The 7812-nt window shown below is 41.1% G+C and overlaps 1 long non-coding RNA gene and 1 pseudogene across 1 annotated transcript; one reads left to right on the top strand and one right to left on the bottom strand.

Moving 5' to 3' along the window:
• Nucleotides 1-1530: 1530 nt before the first annotated feature.
• On the bottom strand, nucleotides 1531-1953 carry LOC133244492 (small ribosomal subunit protein uS14-like; annotated as a pseudogene).
• Nucleotides 1954-2043: 90 nt separating this feature from the next.
• LOC133244503 (uncharacterized) lies at nucleotides 2044-6910 on the top strand. Its single transcript, XR_009735425.1, has 3 exons — nucleotides 2044-2272; nucleotides 6064-6207; nucleotides 6303-6910. It is a non-coding gene; the product is annotated as an uncharacterized LOC133244503 (long non-coding RNA).
• Nucleotides 6911-7812: the final 902 nt, after the last annotated feature.

The following is a 7812-nucleotide window of genomic DNA, read 5'->3' as shown; positions in this document are numbered from 1 at the left end:
TTAATGGGTTCTGGGACAAAAATGTCTTGAAACCTCTAAAGCAAGAAACTGGAAAGCTATCCTGACAAGATGGAGTAATATGTATGGGAAATGATGCTTAAACACAAACGCCCAGGAGAGGTAAAACCTCATTAAGAATGTATGGAAGTAAACTGGAGAACCTCCCCAAGCACCTGTAGAAAGCCCTGCCAGTTGTTTAGTACCTATTGCTCTGATTATACTTGAGTGTCCCCATCTCAACCAGAACTGATGATGAGAGAGTGAGGTTTCTCTGTGCCACCTGTTACACACAGACTAACAGTCACCTGAAGCCACCACTGTCCTGAGTCCCTAAAAGCTTTCTAATTCTCACCCACAGGAATACCAAGAACCCCTCTCTGAAATTTCCTCTACAGAAAATTAAGGCCATCAGACATCATCACTAAATTTCTATAGCTCTTAGGAGGATATCCTAGAAATAATAGAACACCAGGATAAGATTTAAAGGAGGGCATTTTAGCAATGGAAATAGATCATAATGAAGTAACTCTCCAGAGTAATTCTAGACCGCAAAAAAAAAAAAAAAATGAGATGACAAGAATTATGTAATAATCTTAGCAAGAGGCACTGAAATAATACTAAATCAATTTGCTTTCAATGTGAGAATCTACTTCCAAAGAGCTTGAAGTGCTATAGTTTATGCAACTGCATTCCAAGTTCACTGACTTGAAAACAGTGTTTAAAAATCTCAAGATCTCAAAAACAGTTCTGTTTGGAAAAGCACATTGTAAACAAAAAATGTACTTGATTCTATTGGAAAATGCTTAGAAAACTTATATTTAAAGCTTTTACTTGTATAAAGCTAAAAATTATACGAATTTAGTTTATTTTTAGAAGTTTTTTTTTTTTTTTTTGGTGCTGATAAGTAGGTCACACACCAAAAAGTAGAGAAGAGGTCTAATTACCTAAGACTCAGGTCTCTGGTTGGGAAGAAGTGGTCATTTTAATTTTGAATAATAACAAAAGCTACCATGGGAGCTGAAACACAATCATGCCTCTTTTGGCTTAAAAAAATAATTCATGCATTACGTATTTTATACTGAAACACTTATTCCAAATTTAGTGGCTTCTTGGGCAGAAGGATAAATTAGAGGCTGGGGTTAACACACACACACACACTACTATATATAAAATAGACAAGCAACAAGGACGTACTGTATAGCACAGGGAACTCTACTCAATATTTTATAATAAACTATATGGGAAAAGAACTTGAAAAATATATATATAATACATATATTAAAAATATATATATTGCTGTTCTGTACATCTGAATCTAACACATTATAAATCAGCTATACTTAATAAAATTTTTAAAAATAAATTTTAAAAAATTAAACAAATTTAGTGGCTTCTGCATTAAATTGTCTCTAAATGTCAAAAGTTATTTTGACAGTTTAATTTTACAGAAGGTGGTTTGTGTATTTCTCCAGAGTCTTGACAGCAGTTACTACAGGAAACATGTATTTTAAGTGAGATTGAGGGTTTTTTTTTTTTTTAAGTTTTTAAAACTTGTATTTTATATACAAAGAGCTAGTATTGTTAAGGCAGACGTGCTGGATGATCCATTTAAGGAAGTCAGTTAGTCCAACTTAATGAAGCCGATGTCCTTCACATACTGGCGGAAACACTGGCGGCACTATGGAGGCCGTATTTCCGGTTCAGACAGTGCTGGTTTGAGCAGACCCGGCAAGAGCGAGAACCCTGGCCGAATTTTCTCAGATGGCTCCAGTGGAGCTGCTGGTGACCCATGTTGCTTTCTCGGCTGCAAGGAGGCAAAAGGAAGGGTTTTTTTTCCTCAATGTTCCAAGACCATTTGTATTTATTTTCTGTTTGCATTTTTTGCTTATTTTTTTATTGGTTTGTTAGACTTTCTTCTCAATTCCTATGGGCTCTTAATGTAATTAGGAAGATTGACGTTTTCTTAGTAATTAGTTACAAAAAATTTCCCTATAGAAATAAGTCCCCCCACACAGGTAGGAAAAGATTGATTGTTTGATAGTCATGGTAATAAGTAACCACCAGAACCGGTTATAAACCTGTCTAATCAATCAATGACAGTTTGGTTCATTGAATACATATCTGAAAACCAACCAATCAGTAACAGCCTCACGCTTCGAAAGTCAGCTTTAATCATCAGTGGTCTCAGGCCAGTAAACACTTCCTGTACAGACATCATCACACTTCCCTATTTGCTTCGAGCAATGCTGATCACTTGACGACCGAGGCACAGGTATGTACTAACCACCGGACTGCCAGAGAATTCCCAGGTCTTGTATTTTGACACCAGTTTTCCATTTATCATTTGACTTTAATTATAAGGCTTTTTTTTTTTTTTTTGCCATGCTAAAGTTTTTGACTTTCAGATAGTTTTATTTTTCAGACATTTGAAAAAGTGGATTGATTTTTTTGTTGTTGAAAGAATTTTCTTCACGCTATAAAAGTTACCTTTTCCCCTCAATACATGTATATTTTATATGGTTTCATTTTTTTACATTTCAATATTTGACTCATTTGATGTTTAACCTGGTGTAGGGAGTAAGTATTGTCCAACTTTATTATTTTTTTTCACTCTCTATTCAACTTCCCCAACACCATATTTTAAAAACCCATTACTGTCACTAATCTGAGAACCTACTTATAAGCTAAGTTTCCACACACATTAGAGTCTATATCCGGATTTCCTGTTTTGTTCCACAGGCATGCTATCCACTCATGCCTTGATAGCACATTATTTTAGTCACTGAAGTTTTATGATAGAGTAAGGTACCTCCCAGTGGCACCCCACTCCAGTACTCTTGCCTAGAAAATCCCATGGACAGAGGAGCCTGGAAGGCTGCAGTCCATGGGGTCGCTAAGGGTCGGACCTGACTGAGCGACTTCACTTTCACTTTTCACTTTCATGCATTGGAGAAGGAAATGGCAACCCACTCCAGTGTTCTTGCCTGGAGAATCCCAGGGATGGGGGACCTGGTGGGCTGCCGTCTATGGGGTCGCACAGAGTCGGACACAACTGAAGCGACATAGCAGCAGCAGCAAGGTACCTCCCATGGCTCTTTTTTTCTCTCACAATATTCCAGCTACTCTTATTTTTCCATATCAATTCGAGAATCTCATTGTTTCTGGCAGTCTCTTACTCCTTTCACTTCCTTCCTTTCCTGCCTCACCAGCAGCTGCTACCAAGAAATACTGCCTCTGCTTTCTAAAGGGATTCCCTCTCTAAAATCTGCCACCACTGAGCCTGTGTAATTTTTTGACCTTTCCTCTCCACTTTCCTCTGCCACCCCCTCCAACGCTCTTGCCTTTGCCCTTCTTTATTTGTCCTGGGATCCACTCATAGGGCTTCCAACTCAGAATGGGCCCTCACCTTCTACAAATGAACACTTGCTGATGTTTTTCTGGGATCAGCTACTTCTGGGACCCCTTGGTACTTCTCATTCTTCCCCTTTGCACCTTTTTTACTTCCCAGGTTGATTATTCTGGTAAAAAAAAAAGTGTTTGAGGCCATGCCTCACGTGGCAGGGGACTGTGAATGGGCTCCCTCCCTCCAAAACCAGGAGCTGAGGGCACCCTCCCTCCAAAAACCAGCAAAAATTCTCAAGTTCTCTGTACCATAGCTGCAAGGAACTGAAAGCTGCCAACAACCACGCAAGCAGGGGAGTGGATCCTTCCCCCAGTGGAGCCTCCAAATGAGAATTAACCCTGGCCAACATATTGACTGCAGCCTGGTGAGACCCTAGCAGAAAACACAGCCATGCCCAAGCTCCTGGCTGAGATAATATAGATGTGTCATATCAAGACAACACTAGGGTTATGTTATTACGCATCAGATTAATTAATATGGGTCCTATGGCATGGGCTGTGGAGAAGGCAATGGCACCCCACTCCAGTACTCTTGCCTGGAGAATCCCATGGATGGAGGAGCTTGGTGGGCTGCAGTCCATGGCGTCCCTAAGAGTTGGACACAACTGAGCGACTTCACTTTCACTTTTTCACTTTCATGCATTGGAGAAGGCAATGGCAACCTACTCCAGTAGTCTTGCCTGGAGAATCCCAGGGACGGGGAGCCTGGTGGGCTGCCGTCTCTGGGGTTGCACAGAGTCGGACATGACTGAAGCGACTTAGCAGCAGCAGCATGGCATGGGCTGAGGAACTGCTGAGCTTGAAATGATCCTTCCTCTACATTCACCACCCTCAAAACAAGAAGTCTTGCTACTTTAGACTCACTAAGCAGTATAACATGTATCTTTTGATGATCCTTTTTTCACCCTTGTCCTGGGAATGCCCCAGGAGGACTGTAAGTTGTAAGGACTAAACTCGGGGGCTCCCTGGCCCTCTGATGCCTAGTTGAATCATGCCGAGGGGAGCCCTGGCAAGAAATCAGAGAAGGGAGAGTATGACTGAACCATACATCTCCTTGACTGCTCTGCAGGATCGCCACAGTTTGGCGGGCTATGCCTCTGTGAGGGCGCACCCTCCACACCGTCTCCCTTGCACCAGAGCCTCTCCTCCTGGGCTCTGGTGGCTGCTTCCTCCTTTCTGCCCCGAGAATGGAGTGGGAACAGCTGTTTGGCGCTGCTACATGGAACCATCTTGTGCCTTCCCTACACCATGCCCACGCCTTTGTAAATAATCCCTCTTCTCAAATTATCCAGTGTAATTGGCCATCTATTTCTTGCCAGGCCACTGACTGGTACTGTTAGCTACACTAGGAAACATACCAGATATTAAAAGTCATGTAAATGTTCAAATATCTTGAAAACTCATTAGACAGTACTCCTAAAATGGATGCATTATTCTTGCATGTAAATTATACCTCAGTAGATTTTTTAAAAATTAGCCCATGAAATGGACCCGTGCCCGCTGGTTCCCATGGCTCTCTGGATGATCCTTTGCATATTTCCCGTGACACAAGGGACCCCTACCTACATGCTCCCCTGTGACTCAGGAGATCCCTGAAGCACAGAGAAAAGTAGTTAACAGAGGGGAAAAAAATCATTCATGGCTTGCTCAAGTTGTTACGCTAGCTTCAAATATTTGTTCTAAATAAAGATGTATATGTGTGTGTGTGTATACATATACATATATAATTTTTAGTTGGAGTATAGTTGATTTACAATGGTGTGTTAGTTTCAGGTGTATAGCAAAGTGGTTTAGTTATACATATATATATATATATTCTTTTTTTTTTTTCTTTTAAATTTTATTTTATTTTTAAACTTTACATAATTGCATTAGTTCTGCCAAACATCAAAATGAACCCGCCACAGGTATACATGCGTTCCCCATCCTGAACCCTCCTCCCTCCTCCCTCCCCATACCATCCCTCTGGGTCATCCCAGTGCACTAGCCCCAAGCATCCAGTATCGAACTGGACTGGCAACTTGTGTCTTACATGATATTTTACATGTTTCAATGCCATTCTCCCAAATCTTCCCACCCTCTCCCTCTCCCACAGAGTCCATAAGACTGTTCTATACATCAGTGTCTCTTTTGCTGTCTCGTACACCGGGTTATTGTTACCATCTTTCTAAATTCCATATACATGCGTTAGTATACTATATTGATGTTTTTCCTTCTGGCTTACTTCACTCTGTATAATAGGCTCCAGTTTCATCCACCTCATTAGAACTGATTCAAATGTATTCTTTTTAATGGCTGAGTAATACTCCATTGTGTATATGTACCACAGCTTTCTTATCCATTCATCTGCTGATGGACATCTAGGTTGCTTCCATGTCCTGGCTATTATAAACAGTGCTGCGATGAACATTGGGGTACACGTGTCTCTTTCCCTTCTGGTTTCCTCAGTGTGTATGCCCAGCAGTGGGATTGCTGGATCATAAGGCAGTTCTATTTCCAGTTTTTTAAGGAATCTCCACACTGTTCTCCATAGTGGCTGTACTAGTTTTAAAATAGACCTTAGGAAAAGGTAAATTTTTTTAAAGTTTGTAATCTGAAAGTACTTAGAGAACTGAACCTCAGCTGTATGTGTGCTTTTCTATTTCTTATTCCTGACTGCAGATCTTAGGAAATGACAGTCTTACTTTAAGTTTGGAGACTGGTCATCTGTTTCCTTTGCCTGCTAAGTCGCTTCAGTCACGTCTGACTCTTTGCAATCCTATGGACCGTAGCCTGCCAGGCTCCTCTGTCCATGGCATTCTCCAGGTAAGAAGACTGGAGTGGGTTGCCATTGCCTTCTCCAGGAGATCTTCCCAACCCAGGGATCTAATCTGCATCTCTTATGTCTCTTGCGTTGGCAGGAAGGTTCTTTATCAGTGCTGCTGCTGCCGCTGCTAAGTCGCTTCAGTCGTGTCCGACTCTGTGCGACCCCATAGACGGCAGCCCACCAGGCTCCCCTGTCCCTGGGATTCTCCAGGCAAGAACAGCACCACCTATTTCCTCTACTCTCTATAAACTCTCATTTTAGCTATTTTCAATCAGTAGTTAGGAGAAAGAGACACCTATTCCTATGCACTGTTATGTAACTACCTACTGTATTCAAAATATTATTTATTAATTTCAGTGACAGATATCCAGGTATTTGAAGAAAAGTTAAAATTCAGACCATTCCTGGAAATGTGTTGAAAAATGACTTTGCCTGGGATGCTACCAACCTGCTTTCCCTCTCAAGCCACTTTCTCCAGAATTTTGGCTTTTCTAAACACCTCTTGCATTTGTGCATCCCTGGGCTCTCATAAATGTCCAGCAGTGCTTACTATGGTAATAGGGCTGTAGCTGAGGAGCCTGCAGGAGCAGTATCAGGGAAGAAAGAGACTGCATAGTCTTTTGTGTTTTATAATTTGGACATTAGACAAAGACTGGGCTATTAATATCACATACATTTTGATATAAATATAAGGATGTTAATTAAATTTAGAAGTTAGTAAATTTATCCACCTCCATTCTAAAGAAAGGAAATCAGCTTATTATTATGTATATTTTTTAAAGTATTTGTTTGGCTGCACCTGGTCTTAGTTGCAGCATGCGGGAATTACAGACTTCGTTGTGGCATGCAAGTTCTTTAGTTATGGCGTGTGAGCTCTTCGCTGCAGCATGTGGGATCTAGCTCCCTGGCTAGGGATTGAACCCAGGTCCCTGCATTGGGAGTATGCAGTCTTAGCCCCTGGACCAGCAGGAAAGTCCCTCATCACATATTGTTAAAATCCCAATTGCAGGCATCAAATGTCTGGGTTTGGGATTAAGATACTGTTATGAATCACGCTCAGGATTCTAATTTATTCTGATATTATTGTTGTTGTTTAGTCACTAGGTCTTGTCTGACTCTTATGCAACCTCATGATGTATAGCCCACCAGGCTCCTCTGTCCATGGGGTTTTCCAGGCAAGATTATGCAGTGGGTTGCCATTTCCTTCTCCAGGAGATCTTTGTGACCCAGGCATCAAACCCGCATCTACTGCATTGGCAGGCAGGTTATTTACCACTGAGTCACCAATGATGCCCATTCTGATACTAGCCTTGGTAAAATATGTGCCAAGAACCTCAAACTATTCAATTTCATTTTAAATTATGCCTTGCTTGGGGAAAACTGTAGGAGCTCCAACTAATTAAAATTGAAATATGACTGCATAAAGGTGTGAGATGATCATGTTCCCAAGAGTTAACATTTACTGAAAACTAATTATGGACTAGGCAAGTGCACTGGGTGCTGAATATCTCATTTAATCCTTTCACCAGTTCTGCTAAGGAGACACTATTATTGTGCCTATTTTACAGATGAAGGAAACCGAAACTCACAGTATTTGCCCAAGG

This window comes from Bos javanicus, chromosome 1, assembly GCF_032452875.1.
Source record: "Bos javanicus breed banteng chromosome 1, ARS-OSU_banteng_1.0, whole genome shotgun sequence".
NCBI classification, from domain to species: domain Eukaryota; kingdom Metazoa; phylum Chordata; class Mammalia; order Artiodactyla; family Bovidae; genus Bos; species Bos javanicus.
The sequence above is the reverse complement of the archived record's forward strand: the minus strand, read 5'-3'. Positions and strand labels throughout refer to the sequence as shown.